Source organism: Bufo gargarizans, chromosome 11 (assembly GCF_014858855.1).
Source record: "Bufo gargarizans isolate SCDJY-AF-19 chromosome 11, ASM1485885v1, whole genome shotgun sequence".
Lineage (NCBI taxonomy): Eukaryota > Metazoa > Chordata > Amphibia > Anura > Bufonidae > Bufo > Bufo gargarizans.
The window spans coordinates 83932763-83957169 of NC_058090.1; the positions used below are offsets into that span (position 1 = coordinate 83932763).

Here is a 24407-nt window from a genome sequence, read left to right on the forward strand (position 1 = left end):
TCATCTACTCCAACTTATGGCAGACCTCCCTAGGGTATTTAAGGAGCCTTCCCACAGGAGAGAGCCTCGGAACAATGGTTTCTAGTGACTAAATTCCTGCAAAGACGCGCTGTACTCTTTCTCTTTACCTGTGTACTGACTTCTGCCTGTTTTTCTAGATTTGTCTGCCTGACCACCTGATATTCATACTGACCCTGAGCTGCCTGTCCTGACCTCATACTGTTTAATAGATTACATGAACTCTGCCTGCCCTGACCTTGGACTTCCCCGGCTACAGTCTTGCATGATCACTCAGTGCTCTGCCTCAGCATCTCTTGACCCCTGTGTGTAATTAGTAGAACTACAGGTAACAGCACACTGCTAGTCAATTGCACAAAGCTATAAGCAAATACTGAATAAAAAATAGCTGCTTGGTGGCCATACTTACTGCAAGGGCAGTTAGAAGCTCTTTGATTAGAAGCCACCTTGTCGTGCGGTAGATGGGCCCGACATATTTTTGATCAATTATATGCGCAAAGAGCTTCTAACTGCCCTTGCAGTAAGTATGGTCACCAAGCAGCAATTTTTTATTCAGTATTTGCTTATTTTTTGTGCAATTGACTAGCAGTCTGCTGTTACCTGTAGTTCTACTAATTGCATTTTGTTTCAGCCAAGGTAGCGTGCACCTGCGTTCTCAAATTTATTTTTCTCGCCCAGTTTCCTTGGGGGACACAGAAGACCTTGGGTATAGCTCATCTCCATAGGAGGCGTGACACTAAGAAAAAACTGTTAAGCCCCTCCTCCACAGCTATACCCTCAGCCTGGAGAGAAAGGCTGCCAGTTTTTGCTTAGTGTCCAAGGAGGCAAGACACTCCCTGCTACTGCAGGGCTGTTTTCTCCTTGTTTAAATTTTGATTTTTACTTTTTCTTTTCTTTTTGTTCCAGACAATCAGGGACAACAGAGTCGCACTTGACCTCTCTGTTTCTCCCGGGGTCGAGCTGCGCCAGTGCCGGTCATCCGCACTGCTGCCTCCCCCACAGAAGGCAAGGTGGACCAGGGCAGCCCAGCTCCCCTGCATCCCGCCAGCGCAAGGGTCGCCCGCACGCCAAGCCCCTCTTCCAGCGTCCTGCCACTACGGTGCCAGTAGCTGAAGGGGCGACCCTGCTGGAACAGACCGAGGGTGAAGACGGCTATGGTGAGAGAGTGGCTTCTCCAGCCCTACGACCCCCTCCCCCCACCCCGGTCTCCTGCGTGACTGACCCCCATACTTTAGCCTATCCAAGCAGAGTGGCTATTGGGTGGCTGGACCTAGGCTGGTCCCTGGGGTGTCGCAAGGCGGCAATCTGCTACAGCACTCACCCATTCCCTCTCTCCCCTCCATAGATCATAAGGGACGCGGCAGCCTCACTACAGGATGGAGGTCCGCGCAAAGAGGGGGCGCTTGCCGGTGCGTGCTCAGGGCAGCTGCAAAACTTTAGTCCACGTTCGCGGCCCGCTGGGCCGCACCATCCGGTGCTCCTTCCCGGGCCCCTGACTCTTCCTGGCCGCGGGGTGGCTCCCGCGGCCGGCGTTACATGTGCGAGCTATGCTCCAACTAGGCCCGGCCGACCTTCGGTCCGGTCGGCCGGACGCCGCAAATTTTGGCCCAGGCGTCGCGGCCTGCTGGGCCGCACCTCACGCTCCTCTCGGGTCCCTGATTCTTCCGGCCGCGGGGTGGGCACCCGCGGCCGGCATTGGCTAGAGCTGTGCTCCAACAGGCCCCGGCCGGCCGTCGGTGCATTCCGGCCGGCCGGGCGCTGCATAGTTTGTCAGGCTTCGCGGCCTGCCGACCGCAATTCCGGCACTCGGGGTGGTCTCCCGCGGCCGGTATGTGGGCACCCGCGGCCGGCTTAGGCCGGCCGGTACTTTAAATGCTTGCGGCCCCGGTCATCCGGGCGCCGGTAAAATTTAGGCCCCGGCTTCACAGTCTGCTAGGCCGCAAATTCAGGCCTCTGTGGGGGGGGGGCGGGAACTCTCCAGGCGCGAATTCTTCCCGCCTGGAGGTTCCCCCGCCCCCAAGAGTTCACAGCGCCGAGCCCCCCCCCCCCCCCCCCACAGGCCAGATGCCTGTTAACCCTTTGGGTACTGGCCGGCTCCGGATGGGCCTGTACGGCCTGTGCCCCTGTATGGTTGCCCCCCTTTCTGCCTCAGGGAGGCTGTAATATTAATAAATAATAATATAATATTATTATTATAATAATAAAAAAAAAAAAAAAAAAAAAAAAAAAAAAAAAAAATTATAATTTTGTTTTGAATAACTGGTCTTGTGGGCTGCGCAGGACGCGGCAGCCTCATCATTCGGTATGCTGTCTGTAGGCATGCCCCCCTTTCTTAGGCGGTATGTCGCGCTCCCCGGCTGCGGCGCTGGCCAGGGCATGTTCCCCCTCCCAGGCGTTTTCTTGCCCTCTCCCGGGATACGGCGCTCGCCAAGTGCATGCATAAAAATTTTTCGGGCCAGTATGCGTCACCCAGTTCTGGTGGCTGCAGGTGCATGGCCCTCCTTCCTAGGCGGAATACTGCACTCTCTTTGGCTGCGGCCTGGCCTTGTGCATGACCCCCCCTTTTTTCTAGGCGGACTGCTGCACTCTCACCGGATGCGGTGCTGGCCATGTGCACGACCCCCTTCCACAGGCGGGACGTTGCACTCACTGGATTCGCTGCCGGCCATGTGCATGAACCCCTTCATAGGCGGAATGCTGCACTCTCACCGGTTACGGTGCTGGCCATGTGCATGAACCCCTTCCATAGGAGGTATACTGCACTCTCCCCGGATACGGTGCCGGCCATGTGCACGTTCCCCTTCCATAGGCGGAACACTGGACTCTCACTGGATTCGTTGCCGGCCATGTGCATGAACCCTTCCATAGGCGGAATGCTGCACTCACCGGATACGGTGCCGGCCATGCGCGTTTACCCCTCCCATAAGAGGTACACTGCACTCTCCACGGATACGGTGCCGGCCGTGTGCACGTTCCCCTTCCATAGGCGGAACACTGAACCTCACTGGATCCGTTGCCGGCCATGTGCATGACCCCCCCCCCCCTTCCGTGGGCGGTGTGCCGCACTCTCACTGGATTCGCTGCTGGCCTTGGACATGTCTCCTTTCCTCAGGCGACATACGTACACTCTCACTGACTGTGTTTGTTCTCTCGCCAGTGCGTTGCTGGCCATGTGCATGGCCCCATCCATGGCGGGGTGCTCGCACTCTCACTGGATGCGATGCTGGCCATGTGCATGGCCCCCATTTCTGGGCATGAGCATGCCCTCTAACTTGGGTGGAATGCTTGCACTCCCATGGAATCTGTGCTGGTCTTGTGCATGGCCACCCCTTATTCCATGGGCGGCATTTTGCACGCTCACGCGATCCACGGCTGTCCGTGTTTATGAAGTGCTGAACTGGTACACGTCCCCCTTCATTGGCGGAGTGGTGCACTCTCACGAAATTCGGTGTTGGGTGGATTTTTGCACAATCACTTAATGATAGAATAACCCTGTGCATGCCCCCTTTCCCTAAGTGTACCTTCCTGCGTTCTGCTGGACATGTGCGGCCATGGGCATGGCCCCCTTCTGGGCGGAATATGGTATGTCCTACTTTTCCATAGTAGGTACTGGCCTTGGTATCCCCCCCTTTTGGGGCGGGCTTCTGCACTCTTGCCGACTGCTGTGTTGGCCAGGTACATTTCCCCCCTTTTCTGGGCGGACTGCTTGCGTTCCATTGCATGCCGTGCTGGTCTTGTGCATGACTGCCTTTCAGGTTGCACTTGCACTTCCGTTGGTATGGTTGGACTCTGGCTGATCCTTCGCTGAGTGACTATTTTTTTGCAGTGAGCGGACTTTCTTGTGCGCTCTGTCCGTTGTTTGGGCCGGGTATGCCTTCTCCTCCCATGGGTGGGTTGGTCTTCTCACTGCTTACGGGGCTACTCGTACGTATGCCTCCCTTTCTCCTGCAACATACCTTTTTTTCTCTTGAGATACGATGCTTGCAGCTAGCCTTGCGCTATCTCTCTAAAGAGCTCGTTCTGTCCACCTGTGTGAGCCTACGGTGGTGTTCAACAAACAGCTAATGAATGCCCAATGTGTTCAAAGGTATATATATATAGTACTATAGTACTTGTTCGCTACTGCACCGAGCTGGGTGGTACTCATTCCTTTCGTCCCTTCCGCCCGGGGTGTGTTCGTGGTCCCTAGATGCGTACCGTTCGTCCTCCCGCGGCATTGTTTCCCTGCGTTGGTGGTCACATAGTCGAGAGTGCTGTCTGCAGCGTCCCTCGAATTCTGCGTTTTCTCTGGCGGGACTACGGTTCCCTCGCCTACGACCATTCCTCCTCTTCAGATGCGGTGTGGTGTGAGTCCTTCCGGTTGGTGCCCTCTGCGCTTCAGTCTGATCTGTTACCAGGTTCGGGCCGCTCTTCTCGGGAAGATCACCCAACTTCTCTTGGGTGCTCGCGTACCCAGGTCTGGAGGACCTCCATCTTGGGTTCTTCAGGGTATTCGCCTTCTGCGGGCGGTGAACCGGGCGTCGGTGTAGCGGGGTTCTGCTCTTGAGCTGTCCTATGGCTTCCCTGTTGCCCACCCCTCCTTTCGGTTGGAGGGTGTTATGCCGGCCTCTGTCTCGACTGCCTTTTCTCGCCGGCTCTGTTTGGCTCCCGCTCGGTACAGTTCACTCCGATGTGGCTTCTGTCCCGGCCATGCTTCAGAGGCTTTCCTTCGCTGCCCTCCCCTCTGGGGAGAGCATGGTTGTTCATGTGGATGGTTCCGGTGTTCCTTTTGGCCTCGTACTGTTTCCCTTGTTCGCACTGGCTGTACTAGCTGTGTGCCTATTTACCGGGTCTGCCGCGTTCTGTCCTCCAGCTGGGTGCAGATTGAGTTTTTTTCCATTCTCGGCACTGGTTCTGCCATGGATTTACCTTCTCGGTAACTTGGGAGGACTACCATTCGGTCAGGGTTGCCCTTGGATCTCCCACACTGGGACTGTAGAACGGCTTCCGTTCTGGCCGTGTTACTGGTCTGCGCATGATCTCGTTGGGTTTTCACCCGCTTGCCAGGCGACTCTAGCGGGCTCGTTAGTGTTCGCTCCTGGCCGTGTTTCGTCCAGGTTCTGTTGTAGGACTTAGGGTTTTTACCTGGGGTTCTGTGGGAAGCTGGGCGTTTTCCCCTCTCTGCCTTTCTTTCTCCATGGTTCTGTCTTTCTCCAGTCCGGCCTGGACCTGGGACTGGGACCCTGTTGCTTCAAGTGTCGGCGCTGTCCCTCCTCTTTCAGCGTTCCACGGCCCTCTGGGCATGTCAAGACCTTCTTCCATGGAGCGGCTCTTGGGTTCCCTTTGTACTGCCCTCCGGTACCGCCCTGGGATCTACATACTGGGTTCTTGGCGCTCCTATCTTTCCTTTGGAGCCGTTACAGTAGTTCTCTCTACTCCTTCTGTCCTGTGCGGTTGTGTTTCCGTAGCCATCGGGTCTCTGACGGGTGCCTGAGTGGCGGTCCTTCTTGTTCCGAGCCTTCTGTCTTTCCATAGGACAGGGCTGTTCTCCATCCCGTCTCTTCCTTCCTTCTGAAGGTGGTGTTTGTCTTTCAGTTCCGCGAGGCATTCGTCCTCCCCTTCCCGCCCCCGGGAACGGACACTTCACCGTTTGGACGTTGTTTGGGCCTTGCGTTTTTGCTTGGAGATCTCCGGCTCTTGTCGACGTTTGGTCTCTTGTGTTTCTAGGAGGTCCGTGCAAGGGTTGCGGCCTCCAGGGTGGCTTCCTCCGCTTTCTCAGAGTGGCTATTGTTGTGGTTACCGCACAAGGGCAGGGTTCTGCCTTTGGTGTCACTGTCCATTTCACCAGAGCGGTCGGTGTCCCCTGGGCCGGAGGCATTGGGCTTCGGCCATGCATTTGTGCAAGGCGGTCACTGGTCTTCCTTGCACACCTTACCGAGTTCTACAGGGTGCATACTCGGGCTTCAGCGGATGCTGTCTTGGGCTGCCTGGTCTGCAGGCGGCGGTTTCTTGATGCCTTCGGGTGCTTCGCCTTGGTGCTGTAGTCCCTCCCCTCTTGGACTGCTATTGAACGTCCCAAGGTCTTCTGTGTCCCCCAAGGAAACTGGGCGAGAAAACGAGATTTTTGTATAACTTACCAGTAAAATCTCTTTCTCGCTCTTTCCTTGGGGGACACAGCACCCACCCATTCTTTGTTTTTATCTACGCGAGTTTCCGAGTTTGTTTTGCCCGTTGGGTAGTTGGCTTGTTGGTTCCACTTCTTGGGCTTTGCCTTTTCTCACTACTTGGACACGCAACTGGCAGCCTTTCTCTCCAGGCTGAGGGTATAGCTGTGGAGGAGGGGCTTAACAGTTTTTTCTTAGTGTCACGCCTCCTAGGGAGATGAGCTATACCCAAGGTCTTCTGTGTCCCCCAAGGAAAGAGCGAGAAAGAGATTTTACTGGTAAGTTATACAAAAATCTCGTTTTTCTGGAGGTGCTGGTTCATTTGTTTTTCTTCCCTATTGACCCCTGTATGTCAGAAATCACTTGAACTCCAGGAGGTAGCGGCCTGGTGGTTCCCCTGTATAGAGGTTAAAGGGTAAAGACCAAGAGGCTGCTTAGATAACATTATCAGGAGTTACCCCAAGCCAAATCTCTTCAAGTGACACAGCAGATCCACATCCCCTGCGCAACATTCATGTCACCATCCTGCTGTCTACAAGAGGCTGAATGACAGCTGTGCTTCATACAGATATCAGGTAATGAATCCCAGCAGCTGTGTCTTTTGTAAGTAAGCTTCTTTTTATTTCATCAAAGCAAAAGTCCTATAACCAGGACCCGTTTCGGCATGCAAGCCTTTCTCAACAGGTACATCCAACAAAAGAAATCAAACTATATACAGTACAGACCAAAAGTTTGGACACACCTTCTCATTCAAGAGTTTTCTTTATTTTCATGACTATGAAAATTGTAGATTCACACTGAAGGCATCAAAACTATGAATTAACACATGTGGAATTATATACATAACAAAAAAGTGTGAAACAACTGAAAATATGTCATATTCTAGGTTCTTCAAAGTAGCCACCTTTTGCTTTGATTACTGCTTTGTACACTCTTGGCATTCTCTTGATGAGCTTCAAGAGGTAGTCACCTGAAATGGTCTTCCAACAGTCTTGAAGGAGTTCCCAGAGATGCTTAGCACTTTTTGGCCCTTTTGCCTTCACTCTGCGGTCCAGCTCACCCCAAACCATCTCCATTGGGTTCAGGTCCGGTGACTGTGGAGGCCAGGTCATCTGGCGCAGCCCCCCATCACTCTCCTTCATGGTCAAATAGCCCTTACACAGCCTGGAGGTGTGTTTGGGGTCATTGTCCTGTTGAAAAATAAATGATGGTCCAACTAAACGCAAACCGGATGGAATAGCATGCCGCTGCAAGATGCTGTGGTAGCCATGCTGGTTCAGTATGCCTTCAATTTTGAATAAATCCCCAACAGTGTCACCAGCAAAGCACCCCCACACCATCACACCTCCTCCTCCATGCTTCACGGTGGGAACCAGGCATGTAGAGTCCATCCGTTCACCTTTTCTGCGTCGCACAAAGACACGGTGGTTGGAACCAAAGATCTCAAATTTGGACTCATCAGACCAAAGCACAGATTTCCACTGGTCTAATGTCCATTCCTTGTGTTCTTTAGCCCAAACAAGTCTCTTCTGCTTGTTGCCTGTCCTTAGCAGTGGTTTCCTAGCAGATATTCTACCATGAAGGCCTGATTCACACAGTCTCCTCTCTAATCTGAGCTGCTGTTAACCTGTGATTTCTGAGGCTGGTGACTCGGATGAACTTATCTTCCGCAGCAGAGGTGACTCTTGGTCTTCCTTTCCTGGGGCGGTCCGCATGTGAGCCAGTTTCTTTGTAGCGCTTAATGGTTTTTGTGACTGCACTTGGGGACACTTTCAACGTTTTCCCAATTTTTCGGACTGACTGACCTTCATTTCTTAAAGTAATGATGGCCACTCGTTTTTCTTTACTTAGCTGCTTTTTTCTTGCCATAATACAAATTCTAACAGTCTATTCAGTAGGACTATCAGCTGTGTATCCACCTGACTTCTCCTCAACGCAACTGATGGTCCCAACCCCATTTATAAGGCAAGAAATCCCACTTATTAAACCTGACAGGGCACACCTGTGAAGTGACAGCCATTTCAGGTGACTACCTCTTGAAGCTCATCAAGAGAATGCCAAGAGTGTGCAAAGCAGTAATCAAAGCAAAAGGTGGCTACTTTGAAGAACCTAGAATATGACATATTTTCAGTTGTTTCACACTTTTTTGTTATGTATATAATTCCACATGTGTTAATTCATAGTTTTGATGCCTTCAGTGTGAATCTACAATTTTCATAGTCATGAAAATAAAGAAAACTCTTTGAATGAGAAGGTGTCCAAACTTTTGGTCTGTACTGTATATAGGGTCTAGTACCGCCCATAGGGACGTCTCCACCCTTTTTAGTGGCTGGTGCTTGAGCAATTGTCAATCAACCAATGAAACAAAGTAACAAAAAGTTAAACAAAGTGACATATGGCAGAGATTATTTTCTACCTTATTGGAGAATCTAAATCTCCTTTTCATCACAAGGCAGAGGTCTAAAAGGAATACATAAGAAATGTATTAAACATTTATATATATATTAACATATTTATATATGTGAAGACCTCACAAATGTGTGACCTCATAGTCCCTATTCAGACCCCTTGGGTGCAGTGTGTCAAGGGTATGTATCCAAAAGGCCTCCCTTCTAAGGAGAAGCCTCTTGACATCACCACCTCTCTTTGGTCTCTTCACCTGCTCTAATACTTGAAATCGCAATTGTGCGATGGTGTGCTTGAATTTGTCAAAATGATTTGGAACTGGTAACATCTGTTTTTTTGTCCTAATATCGGATTTATGTTTACTGATCCAATACCTTACTGCCTGCATTGTCTCACCCACATATATATAATCAGATATATTACATTTGCTGAGTCACAGGTAAAAAAAACTTTTACTCCAAAGCTTTTACCAGTATGTGGATGATGAAACGACAGGCCTTTAATTACGTGGGAGCACTGTAGACAATGCAGGCAGGGGGATGTACCCATCCGTGGTGTGGATATCCGCTATTGTTTTAATATGGCTTTGGTGCTGCCCAAATCTGCATGTACTATTTTATCACGATAATTGGGATTCTTTTTATTGCAGATGAGGGGTGGATATTTGAATTCATCAACCTGGGGATATGCTTTATTCAACAGGTGCCAGTGTTTCCTGACCGTATTATCAATACCTACATTAAATGGATGAAACTTGTGGATAAGAGCAATTCTGGACATCTTGCCTCCATCTTGTGAAACCCTTTTACCTTCTATCCCCTCTCTAGTTTCTTTTAAAATAGTCTGCGGATAACCTCGCTCCTGAAACCTCTTTGTCATTTCTGTCATTCTTGTATTTTGTAGGACCGGGTCTGAGACTATTTGCTTCACTCTTTGATATTGAGATCTAGGAATGGCTTTTTTAAGGGACAACGGGTGGGCACTTTTTAAATGAAGTATACTATTTGTGTCAGTGTCCTTGCGATGAATATCTGTAGATAAACGGCCTCCAGGGTCCTTAATGACCCTGGTGTCCAGGAAACTTACCATATTGGTGTCAAAAGTGACGGTAAACTGTAGACCATCAACTGCAGTGTTGAGATGATTCATGAAACCAGATAGGGTCTCACGGGACCCCGCCCATATGCAAAAAATGTTGTCGACAAACCTTTTCCAAATAACATTTTTGCAAAATAACTCATCGTTGTATACATTGTTTTCTTCAAATGCCGACATAAATATATTTGCATAGGGGGCGGGGCCACGTTCGGCCCATCGCGGTACCACGCTTCTGGAGGTAAAATGTATCCATAAATAAAAAGTAATTTTCATAAAGGACCAGTTGTAATAATTCTCGAAAAAATTCTTGTTCTGATGTCGTGTAATTGGTTCCACTCAATATGTTTGAAACAGCTTGTATACCCTGCTGATGACCAATGGAGGTATATAAACTGACAACATCAATGGTCACCAGGAGGCTATCGGGGGGAACAAGAAAGAAGCTTACTTACAAAAGACACAGCTGCTGGGATTCATTACCTGTTATCCATTGGAGGCTGCTCCTCTCCCGTGCAGCGTGCAACACAAGGTGAAGTGCGGACCCGTTTCCTTTTTGAGTACTTCATACAGATATAGCATCGCTAGTGCTGTGAGGGCAATTACCCCTGCGTCTATGATTATGGGTTCCAAATTCAAAGAGTGTAATGTGCACAGAGAAGGCTGATACACGCAATGGTTGTAATCAGTAATCTGCTTTATTTTAGCATTAGCACATTATCTTATAGAATAATTATTGGTAGACGCCCAACAGCCGTGCGTCACATAAACCACAAAAAGACAGAAGAAATGAAACCTTTAGCAGAAAGAGGATCTTAAACTTAGAACAGCAAAGACTAGCATGTATACAAACATTTTAATAACCTCTAATTGAACTCTGGTTCAGATAGATATAGGATGTACAAGATGGAGTTCTATCTCTCACAATTCCCCCATTTTCAGAAATCTGTGAACTGTTACCGCCCAAAGGTACTTCAGAACAAGCTAATCCTATTCTGCCCTAAGGATTCCCTTCAGGGGGAACAGTACCACAGATACTATCAATAATCTAAATATTGTATCCCCTTCTTACAAACTTTATTAATAAACATAACTATGTCGGAATGGGGTATTATAAAGGTTGCAGGAGTAAGCCGAGCGATTGTACATAAACCAGTGACATTTCTGAGCAACCATTAGTATTCCTTATGCCCACAGACCACCGTACTATTAAACAACTGAGTTATCAATTTGGCCAGTCGGACACCTTCTGCCAGTTCTGGTCCCTTTTCCTGACCCTCTGAGGAGTTAGAGGTTATTCCAGCAATTACCTCAACTAAGGTACGGTTATTGCAGGCCAGATTCTTACCCTTTACAGGATCTATATCAACACCAGTCATTGCAGCCGAATTTGTCATGAGGACATACCTTTCGACCATATTTGCAAACAACAACAGTGTGTCCAACTTGGAAAGCATGACACATTGCACCACATGTTCTCGTTCCAGGGGGTAAAGCTATAATCAGCTCGTGGCCCTAATCTGTTTACTATGAACCATCCTGCAACGGGTAAGGGTATCTCCCTGTTTTTAGTTTGGACTTAACCTGCTTCATGCCTGTGAAAAAGATAGTACAGTTGGCCAGTTCAGTCAATTCAGATAAACTGAGGGGCATGGCAAAATAGGGAATATTGGCTGAACTCACAGGACTGTGAGTACAGATCCAAAAGTCTGTCACTTTCCATTCATCCCTTCAAACAACACCTGATGGTGCTGTATCAAAACATTGTCCCATTCATCATTCAGTGGACGAAACACTGCTGACACGCTCAGGGTCAGAGCCACTGTCAGCAGAAGGACCTTCATCCCGTGGTTCCAAGACTTTCTTGCAGTGAGAGGTGTGTATCCAATTGGGTTTTCCTTCAACCTTTACCGCGGTGTGGGTGGTCAACAGTTTCTCACATGTCTTTTTATCACCACCCAGTCTCTGGGCTGCAAGTTGTGAGTTCCTTCTATTAAGTCAGGATGATCTAGAAATGAAGCAAACACCTGTTTATGTGTGTATTCTAGCCTTTTTGTGAGGGCCCATATGAAACTGGTCAGACTGTCATTATTCATCTGCTGGGGAAAGTACAACGCTAACCTGGGGGCACTTCCAAACAGGATCTCAAATGGGGACAACCCTGTCCTCTTGTTTGGGGTAGTCCTTACTGAATATAGAGCCAGAGGCAAGCACTCTATCCAGGGCCTCTGGATCTCCCGCATGGCCTTTTATCTATTCAAACGCTCAACTCGGAAAGTGTAGATCACCCCTAATGCCTGCATAACTTCCCTTTTCACTTAAACTGCGAAATGAGAACCTCTATCTGACTCAATGACTTCAGGAACACCATACCTGCATAACAGTTCACTGACCAGTTTCTTTGCCGTATTCTTGGCATTTGCTTTGGCTATTGGGAAGATTTCCGGCCAAACTGAAAAGAGATCAACACACACGAGAATGAATTCATACACACCTACCTTTGGTAGTTGTATATAGTCTGCAGTCTCTGAAATGGGTAAAGTGGCCTGGGGGGGTGCTTGCTTGGAGTCTTCACCACTTGACTAGGGTTATTCAGTGCACAAAACCCTGGAGCAATTCACCCTGCATTAACCACACTTACCATGGCACCTTTCGATAGGTGAGTGGTCCCGTGGGCCCCCTGAGCCATCATAGGATAGAGGGCTCTGGGTAGGCATATTTTTCCTGACACTTCCCAGAGTCCCTGCCCATTTGGCACTGCTCCTCTGAGTCCAGGAGGTCTTTTCTCCTTCATCTGCCTATGCAGACAGTTTAATCAACACATCTTCAGACATGGGCTCCGAAAGGGATTACCTCGGGTTTCCAAGGCTTCACTGCTGCCTCTTGTGCAGCCCCATCTGCCCTGTTGTTGCCCCTAGCCTCACAGGTTTGTTGTCTGGTATGTGCCATTTCAGGCATTCCTACACGGCCATGGCGCACTTTTCCTATATTCAGCGGCGAAACAACATGCCAGTGAGGCGCTTGATTTGCGACAGCCTGACACGTTGGAATTCAACACTCCAAATGTTCGACCGCCTGCTCCAACAAGAAAAAGCCGTCAATGAGTATTTGTATGACCGGGGTGCTAGGACAGCCTCTGCAAAGCTGGGTATTTTTTTTGCCACGTTACTGGACGCTCATGCGCAATGCCTGTAGGCTCATGTGTCCTTTTGAGGAGGTGACAAACCTAGTCAGTCGCACTGAAGGCACCATCAGCGACATCATCCCATTTGTTTTCTTCCTGGGGCGTGCCCTGCGAAGAGTGCTGGATCAGGCCGTAGATGAGCGTAAAGAGAAAGAGTTGTGGTCACCATCACCACCAGAAACAGCCTTGTCATCATCGCTTGCTGGACCTGCGGCAACGCTGGAAGAGGAGTCTGAGGAAGAGGAGTCAGAGGAGGAATGTGGCTTTGAGGAGGAGGAAGACCAACCACAGCAGGCATCCCAGGGTGCTCGTTGTCACATATCTGGGACCCGTGGTTTTGTACGTGGCTGGGGGGAAGAACAGACCGTCAATGAGATCAGTGAGGACGAGGAACGGGACATGAGTAGCTAGTCATCCAACCTTGTGCAAATGGGGTCTTTCATGCTGTCATGCCTGTTGAGGGACCCTCATATAAAAAGGCTGAAGGAGAACGACCTGTACTGGGTGGCCACGCTACTAGACCCCCGGTATAAGCAGAAAGTGGCTGAAATGTTACTGAATTACCGGAAGTCTTTCATGGACTCAATATGCCCCTCACGGAATACCTTGGGGTGTCTTCTTTCCGAAATGGGGTCACATGTGGGGTATTTATACTGCCCTGGCATTTTAGGGGCCCTAAAGCGTGAGAAGTCTGGAATATAAATGTCTAAAACATTTTACGCATTTGGATTCCGTAAGGGGTATGGTGAGTTCATGTGAGATTTTATTTTTTTACACAAGTTAGTGGAATATGAGACTTTGTAAGAAACAACAAAAAAACTATTTCCGCTAACTTATGCCAAGCAAATGTCTGAATGGAGCCTTACAGGTGGGTGATCAATGACAGGGAGGTGATCAGGGAGTCTATATGGGGTGATCACCACCCTGTCATTGATCACCCCCCTGTAAGGCTCCATTCAGATGTCCATATGTGTTTTGCGGATCCGATCCATGGATGCGTGAATCCGTAAAACACATACGGATGTCTGAATGGAGCCTTACAGGGGGGTGATCAATGACAGGGGGGTGTATATGGGGTGATCACCCCCCTGTCAGGCTCCATTCAGACGTCCGTATGTGTTTAGCGGATCCATGGATCGGATCCGCAAAACACATACGGACGTCTGAATGGAGTCTTACAGGGGGGTGATCAATGACAGGGGGGTGATCACCCCATATACACTCCCTGATCACCCCCCTGTAAGGCTCCATTCAGATGCCCATATGGATTTGAAATGAAACTAACAAGATGTGCTTTAACTGCAGACTGTCAGCTTTAATTTGAGGGTATTTACATCCAAATCAGGTGAACGGTGTAGTAATTACAACAGTTTGCATATGTGGCTACCACTTGCGAAGAGAGCAAAAGTAATGGGACAATTGTCTTCTCAGCTGTTCCATGGCCAGGTGTGTGTTATTCTCTCATTATCCCAATTACAATGAGCAGATAAAATTGTCCAGAGTTCATTTCAAGTGTGCTATTTGCATTTGGAATATGTTGCTGTCAACTCTCAAGATGAGATCCAAAGAGCTGTCACTATCAGTGAAGCAAGCCATCATTAGAATGAAAAAACAAACCCATCAGAGAGATAGCAAAAACATTAGGCCTGGCCAAAAGAACTGTTTGGAACATTCTTAAAAAGAAGGAACGTAGCAGTGAGCTCAGCAACACCAAAAGACCCGTAAGACCTTGGAAAACAACTGTGGTGGATGACCGAATAATTCTTTCCCTGGTGAAGAAAACACCCTTCACAACAGTTGGCCAGATCAAGAACACTCTCCAGAAGGTAGGTGTATGTGTGTCAAAGTCAAAAATGAAGAGAAGACTTCACCAGAGTGAATACAGAGGGTTCACAACAAGATGTAAACCATTGGTGAGCCTCAAAAACAGGAAGGCCAGTGTGACGGTCACGTACACACAGGTGGGAGTATAGTGACCACTGCGCTCCACCCTCACCCCTGGCCCTGCCTACTTGCCTCGCAACTCCTAATGACAGGGGACAACTAGACGGCAGTCCCTAACTTAGGATACGTGCTGGGAAGACAGACAAGACAAATAACGGAACGTGAACAGACCGGGTCAATACCTAGAGAGCTATGCTGTACTAAGGAATGAGCAGAGAATAGTCAGGAAAAGCCAAGGTCAAATACCAGGATAGAAACGAAGTACAACAGGAGTCCGCAAAGAATCGTCAGGTGGAAGCCGGGGTCAGGATACCAGGAGAGACGCGCAGTAAAGGAGGAGCAGGCAAAGGATCGTCAGGGAACAGGGTCAGGTAGTATTCAGTAGTCGAACAAAATGCCAGGAACCTAGAATTAACAGGCAACCTGTGGCCAGCAGGCTGCCTGTATTTATAGTGGGGAGTGAGGGTCATGTGACGTGGCCAGCATCACATGACCGACAGACCAACCAGTCGAGCACCGAGTGATCAGCTCGGCGCTTAAGGCAGACCTAGGAGCAGGGAGTCTCCCAGCTAGCAAAACCGCCCTGGGAACGAGGTCAAACACAGATCCTCGCTCCCAAAGCTAAGCAGCAGGTCTGCGGCTGATGGGAGACCGAGTGCACCTTCGGCACCCCGTTACAGTACCCCCCCTTTTACGAGGGGCCACTGGGCCCAAGACTTCAGGCGATGGCCTTTCAGGGTGTTCTAAATTAAATTTTCAAACAAGTCTAGGAGCATGAACCTCCCTGGCAGGTACCCAAGATCTCTCTTCAGGTCCATACCCCTTCCAGTGAATCAGGTACTGTAAGGAATTACGCACTCTCCTGACATCCACTATCTTAGACACCACATACTTGACAGCATCACTAACAAGAACCGGCGGAGGCGAGGCTTTCAACAGTACAATAGGTTCAAAATACTTTTTAAGTAGAGATTTATGAAATACATTATGAATGTGGAACGACTCGGGCAGCTCCAACTTAAACGATACCGTATTAATCACCTCTGTGATCTTATACGGTCCAATAAAACGAGGAGCAAATTTTCTAGAAGCTACCTTGAGAGATAGATTCTTGGAGGACAACCATACTTTATCCCCAACCTGAAAGTTCACCCCCTTGGAACGTCACCTATCGGCCTTGAGTTTTTGAGAACTTTGAGCCTTTTCTAGGTTCGATTGAACCCGGGCCCAAACTGTGCACAGTTCGGAGGAGAGTTTATCCGCTTCAGGGATAGAGGAGGAGACGGACGACCCAGAATGAAAACGGGGATGAAAACCATGGTTACAAAAGAAAGGGGAGACCCCAGCAGAAGAATTAACATGGTTATTCAAAGCAAATTCAGCCTACGGAAGGTATTTAACCTATAATTGCTGGTCATCAGCAACATACGACCTCAGGAATTGTTCCACAGACTGATTAAGGCTACTTTCACACTAGCGTTCGATCGGATCCGTTCTGAACGGATCCGATCATAATAATGCAGACGGAGGCTCCGTTCAGAACGGATCCGTCTGCATTATATTGGCATATAAAAGCTAAGTGTGAAAATAGCCTCGGACGGATCCGTCCAGACTTTCAATGTAAAGTCAATGGGGGACGGATCCGCTTGAAGATTGAGCCATATTGTGGCATCTTCAAACTGATCCGTCCCCATTGACTTACATTGTAAGTCTGGACGGATCCGCACGCCTCCGCACGGCCAGGCGGACACCCGAACGCTGCAAGCAGCGTTCAGCTGTCCGCCTGTCCGTGCGGAGGCGAGCGGAGCGGAGGCTGAACGCCGCCAGACTGATGCAGTCTGAGCGGATCCGCATCCATTCAGACTGCATCAGGGCTGGACGGAAGCGTTCGGGTCCGCTCGTGAGCCCCTTCAAACGGAGCTCACGAGCGGACCGACGAACGCTAGTGTGAAAGTAGCCTTAGGCGTTCAGTCTGCCCATTACTCTCTGGGTGGTGGGCAAAGGAAAAAAAGACAATGAAATCTGACACCTTTGACAGAAAGCCCTCCAAAATTTGGACACAGACTGCACACCCCTGTCAGATACAATATTTTCCGGGATACCATGTAACCGTACAAAAGCCAGGGTCTTGGCATTCGGGAGTTTAGACAAAGGAATGAAGTGAACCATCTTGTGTCACGATCATGGTCATGGTCGTGACTCCTTGGGACCCGCATGCATTTGCCCGCGTTCTGGTATTGTTGTCAACCACAGGTGAGGGCTAGTATCTTGCCTCATGTGTGGTTGCCGCTGGCAACTTGTGGTTGTTGGGCAGTGGAGCAGCCTGAGCTGGTTGCTGGGCGGCTCGCTGTCCATGCATGCGGTCGTCTTTGGCAACGTGTGTTTATGTGTGCACTTTCCTTGTCTGGTGTGCACGGGGTTTATTGTGTGTATTCCCCTTTTAAGTTGCTGTCTTCCTTTCCCTGGTGTTGGAAGGGTTAACTTCCTTCCTAGTGTGTGTGCACTGGGTGTGTCTGTGGGTGTGGCTACATGGGCTATAAAGCCTCAGTTTAGACCTGAGGTCTGGGGGGTACTCCAGCCTTGTAGTAAGCTGGAGGCACTCTCCTGGTCCCATTTACCATCTGCCAGTGAGGGCCACCCTTGTGGTCACAAAATGTGATACACGTCGTTATGAGGATGTGTTTGTGTGTTATGCTTATTTATTGCAGCGTATGGTTTCCTGGCTTCCTGTGTGGTGTGTGCTGTGTCCGTGTGTGTTCTTTGGATAGCAGCACTTATACTTGGGTTCCAGGCTATGTGTCTGTGGCAGGTAGGTGTGGTACTAGTTGCACTTACCTGCCATTGCCATATGTCTGTTTCTGTTCCCCTTTCTTTATAGCTTGGCCAGTGAGACTCCTGTTCGTCCGTATCTAGGAGGAACAGGTAGTCTTACCTAGCTCCCAGTCCATGGCCACCCTGAGGGCTAGCAGGAATATCAGGTTCCGGTGTATGAGCCCTCCTACCTTCAGGGTCGGCTCATACAGGCTAGGAGACAGGGTCAGAATTAGGGATTGTTAGGAGGTGACCTGCTCCCTGATTCCTGTCCTGGCCATGCTCTGACCGTCCATCTTCTGATACCGCACGGCTGAGGGTTTTCCCCATCCTCAGCCGTGACATCTTGCTAAACCTATCGACCACTACCCAAACAACAGTCTTACCCTCCGCCGGCAGCAGGTCAGTAATAAAGTCCATTGAGATATGGGACCAGGGTCTACTGGGAATGGGTAGAGGTCGTAGGTTACCAGCAGGGCGAGTCCTAGGTGTCTTAGACCTAGCACAAACCTCACAGGCTGACACATAGGACTTGACATCCCTAAATAGAGTGGGCCACCAATAAGATCTAAAAAACTGCTCTCTAGTGCCCTCAAAACCAGGATGTCCACAAAAGGCAGAATCATGACACTCACCCAACAGCTGGAGATGAAATTGTATGGGGACAAACAACTTATCTGTTGGGGTGGTTGCCGGTGCCAGATGTTGTTCCGCCTTAATGAGAGCCGAGATATCTTGGGTTAAGGCTGCTACGAAGATATTTGCTGGTAGGATGGATTCAGGCGGTGCCTCTGTAGGCTGAAAAGCATGGAAGCTCCGAGATAATGCATCAGCCTTCACGTTTTTACTTCCAGGCCTCAAAGTAATGGAGAATTCAAAACGAGTAAAAAACAGTGCCCCTCTAGCCTGACGAGGATTCAACCTCTTAGCAGATTCGAGAAACATAAGGTTCTTATGGTCAGTGACAACAGTTACACAATGCCTTGCCCCCTCCAGAAAATGCCTCCACTCCCCAAATGCCCACTTAATGGCCAGCAACTCCCGATTCCCTATGTCGTAGTTTCTCTCGGTGGAAGACAATTTTCTGGAAAAGAATGCACACGGTCTCAGGTTAGACTAGCAGGACCTTGTGAAAGGACTGCTCCTGCGCTGTCCTCAGACGCATCCACCTCTACAATAAAAGGTCTCTCCTGATCTGGCTGGATCAGAATAGGAGCGCTACTGAATGCCTTTTTTAGTGTTGAAGTAATGGCATCAGTAGACCAGTTCTCCAAATCCACCCCTTTCTTAGTAAGGTCGGTCAATGGTTTAGCAATTACTGAAAAATTCTTAATAAATTTACGGTAGTAATTGGCAAAACCTAAGAACCGTTGTAAGGCCTTTAAGGATGAAGGCCTTACCCATTCCTTAATAGCTAGTACCTTACCAGGATCCATCTTGAAGGCGTGAGGGGTCAGGACATGCCCTAGAAACAGTATCTCCTGTACACCAAAGACACATTTCTCTTTTTTAGCGGACAACTGATTCTCCCTCAACACCTCTAATACTTGTCTAACATGAGACACATGAGATTTGAAATCAGGAGAAAATATCAAAATGTCGTCAAGATAGACCATTACAAATTTACCTAAAAAGAATATCATTCATAAAGTTTTGGAACACAGCGGGGGCATTGCTGAGTCCAAAAGGCATAACCTGATATTCAAAGTGTCCTGCCGAAGTATTGAACGCAGTCTTCCATTCGTCTCCCTCCTTGATTCGGATTAGATTATATGCCCATTTCAGGTCAATCTTAGAAAACCAGGTTGCCCCCAGAACCTGGTTAAATAAATTAGGAATCAATGGGAGAGAGTATCTATTCTGGATAGTGATGTTATTCAATTTCCGGTAATCAATACAAGGCCTAAGACCACCATCCTTCTTCTTACCGAAGAAAAACCCCGCTCCCATAGGAGAGACAGAAGGTCTAATGTGCCCTTTACCGAGGCTTTCCTTAATATAATCCTCCATGGCCTTGCGTTCAGGCTTAGAGAGATTATAAATGCGCCCCTTAGGAAACCTGGCACCTTCTACTAACTCTGTGGTGCAATCATAAGGTCTATGGGGTGGTAGAACCTCTGGGGTAGATGATGAGAACACAGAATATTCCCTAATGACCGTGGGTAATATATCAGATTCTACTGAGACCCCAGCTTGTAGCACAGACAAGCACGAGTCACACTTAGGTCCCCATTTCACCAACTCCCCCCTGGACCAATGAATAGTGGGGCTGTGTAATCGGAGCCAAGGCAACCCTAGTACCACCTCGACCGGTAAGTTCTCCAGGACTAAGAGGGAACATTTCTCAGAGTGGCACACCCCCACGGTTAAAGAAATCTCTGAGGTACATGACCTCACCATACCACCTACCAGGGGAGTGGCGTCAATAGCCATGACATGGATAGGTGTAGGAAGAGAAAAAATTGGAATACCCAGTCTAATGGCGTACTCATAGTCAATAAAGCTTGCCGCTGAACCAGAGTCAATAAAGGCCTTACAGGCCATTTATTAATCCCCAGAGATATTGTTATAGGTACCAAAAGCTTACATTTCGTAATATCAGGGTGTACCTGGTCTTTAGGTTGCCTTGCCTTGGGAGACTTAACGAAGAGGGCCTTCTTAGGACACTGGTTAATCCAATGGTCAGGATCTCCGCAGTAAAAACACACTCCACGTCTGCGGCGCAGATTCCCTTGAGTCATGCCGACCTGCATGGGTTCTTCGGTAGAGACCTCAGCGTTGTTTCTGGGATAGACCTCAGGCTGAACCACTACCTGAGGAGAGAACTGTTGTTCCTGTCGTCTCTCTCTAACCCGTCGGTCAAGTCGGACTACAAGGGGCATCATCTCCTCTAGAGTCTCTGGAAGCTGATAACTCACTAGAAGATCCTTTAAGTTATCAGACAGACCTGACCTGAACTGACTCTTAAGGGCTGGTTCATTCCATCCTGAGGGAACACACCACCTTCCGAATTGGGTGCAATACTCTCTGCAGGTAGATTGCCCTGAACCAGAACCTTTAGAGCAGTCTCAGCTACCAGTGTCCTGTCTGGTTCATCATACAGGGTACCCAGGGCCTGAAAAAAAACCTCCACTGATGTTAAACAACTGGCGTCAGCAGGTAAAGAAAATGCCCAGTCCTGGGGATCACCCTGTAACCGGGAAATAACAATGCCCGCGCGTTGACTCTCGGGGCCAGAGGATACGGAGCGCAAACGGAAAAAAAGTTTACAATTTTCTTTAAAGGAAAGAAACTTCTTCCGATCTTCAGAAAAGGGCTCAGGAAGCTTAATCTGGGGCTCTAAATGCGGACTGGAGGCCTGAGGGATGGAAGTACCTTGTCCTAGCTTAAAAGAACAGAGTTTCTCCCCTAGCTCCTGCACCATCCGCATCAGGTTAGAGACATGGTCAGTCAGGGTCATCAGAGGATTCATGATACAGTGGTTAGGTTATGGCCTGTTAATCTGTGACGGTCAAGTACACACAGGGGGGAGGATAGTGACCACTGCGCTCCACCCCGGCCCTGCCTACTTGCCTTGCAAGTCCTAATGACAGGGGACAACTAGACGGCAGTCCCTAACTTAGGATACGTGCTGGGAAGACAGACAAGACAAATAACGGAACGTGAACAGACCGGGTCAATACCTAGAGAGCTACGCAGTACTAAGGAATGAGCAGAGAATAGTCAGGAAAAGCCGAGGTCAAATAAGCAGGATAGAAACAAAGTACAACTGGAGTCCGCAAAGAATCATTAGGTGGAAGCCGGGGTCAGATTACCAGGAGAGATGCGCAGTACAGGAGGAGCAGGCAAAGGATCGTTAGGGAACAGGGTCAGTTAGTATTCAGTAGTCCAACAAAATGCCAGGAACCTAGAATTAACAGGCAACCTGTGGCCAGCAGGCTGCCTGTATTTATAGTGGGGAGTGAGGGTCATGTGACGTGGCCAGCATCACATGACCGACAGAACAACCAGTCGAGCACCGAGTGATCAGCTCGGCGCTTAAGGCAGACCTAGGAGCAGGGAGTCTCCCAGCTAGAAAAGCCGCTCAGGGAACGAGGTCAAACACAGATCCTCGCTCCCAAAGCTAAGCAGCAGGTCTGCGGCTGATGGGAGACAGAGTGCGCCATCGGCACCCCGTTACAGCCAGATTAGAGTTTGCCAAACGACATCTAAAAAAGCCTTCACAGTTCTGGAACAAAATCCTATGGACAGATGAGACCAAGATCAACTTGTACCAGAGTGATGGGAAGAGAAGAGTATGGAGAAGGAAAGGAACTGCTCATGATCCTAAGCATACCACCTCATCAGTGAAGCATGGTGGTGGTAGTGTCATGGCGTGGACATGTATGGCTGCCAATGGATCTGGTTCTCTTGTATTTATTGACGATGTGCCTGCTGACAAAAGCAGCAGGATGAATTCTGAAGTGTTTCGGGCAATATTATCGGCTCATATTCAGCCAAATGCTTCAGAACTCATTGGACGGCGCTTCACAGTGCAGATAGACAATGACCCAAAGCATACTGCAAAAGCAACCAAAGAGTTTTTTAAGGGAAAGAAGTGGAATGTTATGCAAGGGCCAAGTCACCTGACCTGAATCTGATTAAGCATGCATTTCATTTGCTCAAGACAAAACTGAACGGAAAATGCCCCAAGAACAAGCAGAAACTGAAGACAGTTGCAGTAGAGGCCTGGCAGAGCATCACCAGGGATGAAACCAGCATCTGGTGATGTCTATGCGTTCCAGACTTAAGGCTGTAATTGACTGCAAAGGATTTGCAACCAAGTATTAAAAAGTGAAAGTTTGATTTATGATTATTATTCTGTCCCATTACTTTTGGTCCCTTAACAAGTGGGAGGCACATCTGCAAACTGTTGCAATTCCTACACCGTTTACCTGATTTGGCTGTAAATACCTCAAATTAAAGCTGACGGTCTGCAGTTAAAGCACATCTTGTTTGTTTCATTTCAAATCCATTGTGGTGGTGTATACAGCCAAAAATTTTAGGATTGTGTTGATGTCCCAATATTTATGGACCTGACTGTGTGTCTGTGTATACATGCACCCAATCTAGTTGTAAATAAATAAATAAATAGTAGCAGGCAACACTTACAAGTGGAGTACGTGTTTATTAACTAAAATCAGGACAATAACTAAAATAATGACCAGCAATAAAAAATAGCAATACATATAAAATAGTGATAGATCCAGGAGCATACACAAATTAATTAATATCCCATAAATAGGTCCTTCACTAACTGCCTGCTGTCTCTGTTATATGGCAAATTCCATTAAAAGATCGAAGCGCTGACATTGATAGTTACTTACCAACTACTGCCACCTTGTCTATACTGCAACAAATTGCTGTGAACTTGGATACATATATAGTAAGGCTGGTAAAGGCCTGGATTTGTGGGTGGGGCTGCCCTCTATATAATCCCAAGCGGCCTCACCCTGGGGACGGTCGCTTCGTGCTGCTTCCTCCAGTCGTTTCCGTCACTTCCGGTTCGTCAGTGTTTCCCCCAGCCTAAGTCACTTCCGCTGTAAGTCGCTGCTCTGCAGCTTCCTCCGGCCGGGGGCAGCAGTCTGTCCGGCCTGCCAGCGCTGGGCTCGGCCGGGGCTTCCTCCCTCCTTCAGCTCCTGGAATGCCTCCTCGCGGCAGAGCGAGTCTCATATTGCTGGTTGGGGCCTTACGGCAGCGGCATCTACGGCGCTTCAGGTAAGGCTGACCGCTCCCGCTGGGCTCGGCTTGCGGCACTCCCCGTCAAAAGCCGCACCACTCTGTGTCCTCGTCATCCCGTCTAATGTAGCTGACTCCATGAATGTTGTCTTGGTAGTGGGGTTTGTTGCTTTACAGCAATTGGGCTGCAGGATGCCGGTAGTGCCAGAGGCGCACATGGCATGGATTGGGTCCGCAGCATTGCTCCGGTAGGACTCCGACCCATCCCATGCTCTGGGCCTGGGCTTAAGGTGAAGGTACTGCCGTGCACATCGGGGAGTTCTCCAGTCATCTGGAGATCATCAGTCTCCGCTTGGCTGACACACATGATGGGGTGCAGGATGTCCCTTAACCGGGTCCTTCCCTTCCCAGGTTAGGTGGAGGTGCTATTTTCCGGTTTCCTAATGTACCATTTTGGGCAAATTTTTCTAAAACAAACAGGGCTGCAGTACTGTCTGATATCCAGTCCTCCTGATCAGCCAAGTAGCTGCTCAACAGCTTCCTGAATTCTTTAGGTATCACGCATTCGTAATTTTTTCTGTCTTCCCTGATTCTTGTCTCGCTCTCACACATCATCTGATGTCTCCCTGGATCGCCCAGGCCCATGCTTCCTCTGTCATCCTGGATCGCCCAGGCTCGCTCTGTTTCTGTCATCCTGGATCGCCCAGGCTCGCTCTGCCTCTGTCATCCTGGATCGCCAAGGCCCGCTCTGTTTCTGTCATCCTGGATCGCCCAGGCTCGCTCTGTCTCTGTCATCCTGGATCGCCCAGGCTCGCTCTGTCTCTGTCATCCTGGATCGCCCAGGCTCGCTCTGCCTCTGTCATCCTGGATCGCCAAGGCCCGCTCTGCCTCTGTCATCCTGGATCGCCCAGGCTCGCTCTGCCTCTGTCATCCTGGATCGCCAAGGCCCGCTCTGTTTCTGTCATCCTGGATCGCCCAGGCTCGCTCTGTCTCTGTCATCTTGGATCGCCCAGGCTCGCTCTGTCTCTGTCATCCTGGATCGCCCAGGCTCGCTCTGTCTCTGTCATCCTGGATCGCCCAGGCTCGCT

At 49.2% G+C, this 24407-nt stretch overlaps 1 protein-coding gene across 2 annotated transcripts in view; it reads left to right on the forward strand.

Annotated features, from left to right (window-relative positions):
- The window catches only part of LOC122921534 (NACHT, LRR and PYD domains-containing protein 12-like), a 276607-nt gene that overhangs the window by 7324 nt on the left and 244876 nt on the right, over positions 1–24407 (forward strand). The gene's annotated exons all lie outside the window — the stretch shown is intronic.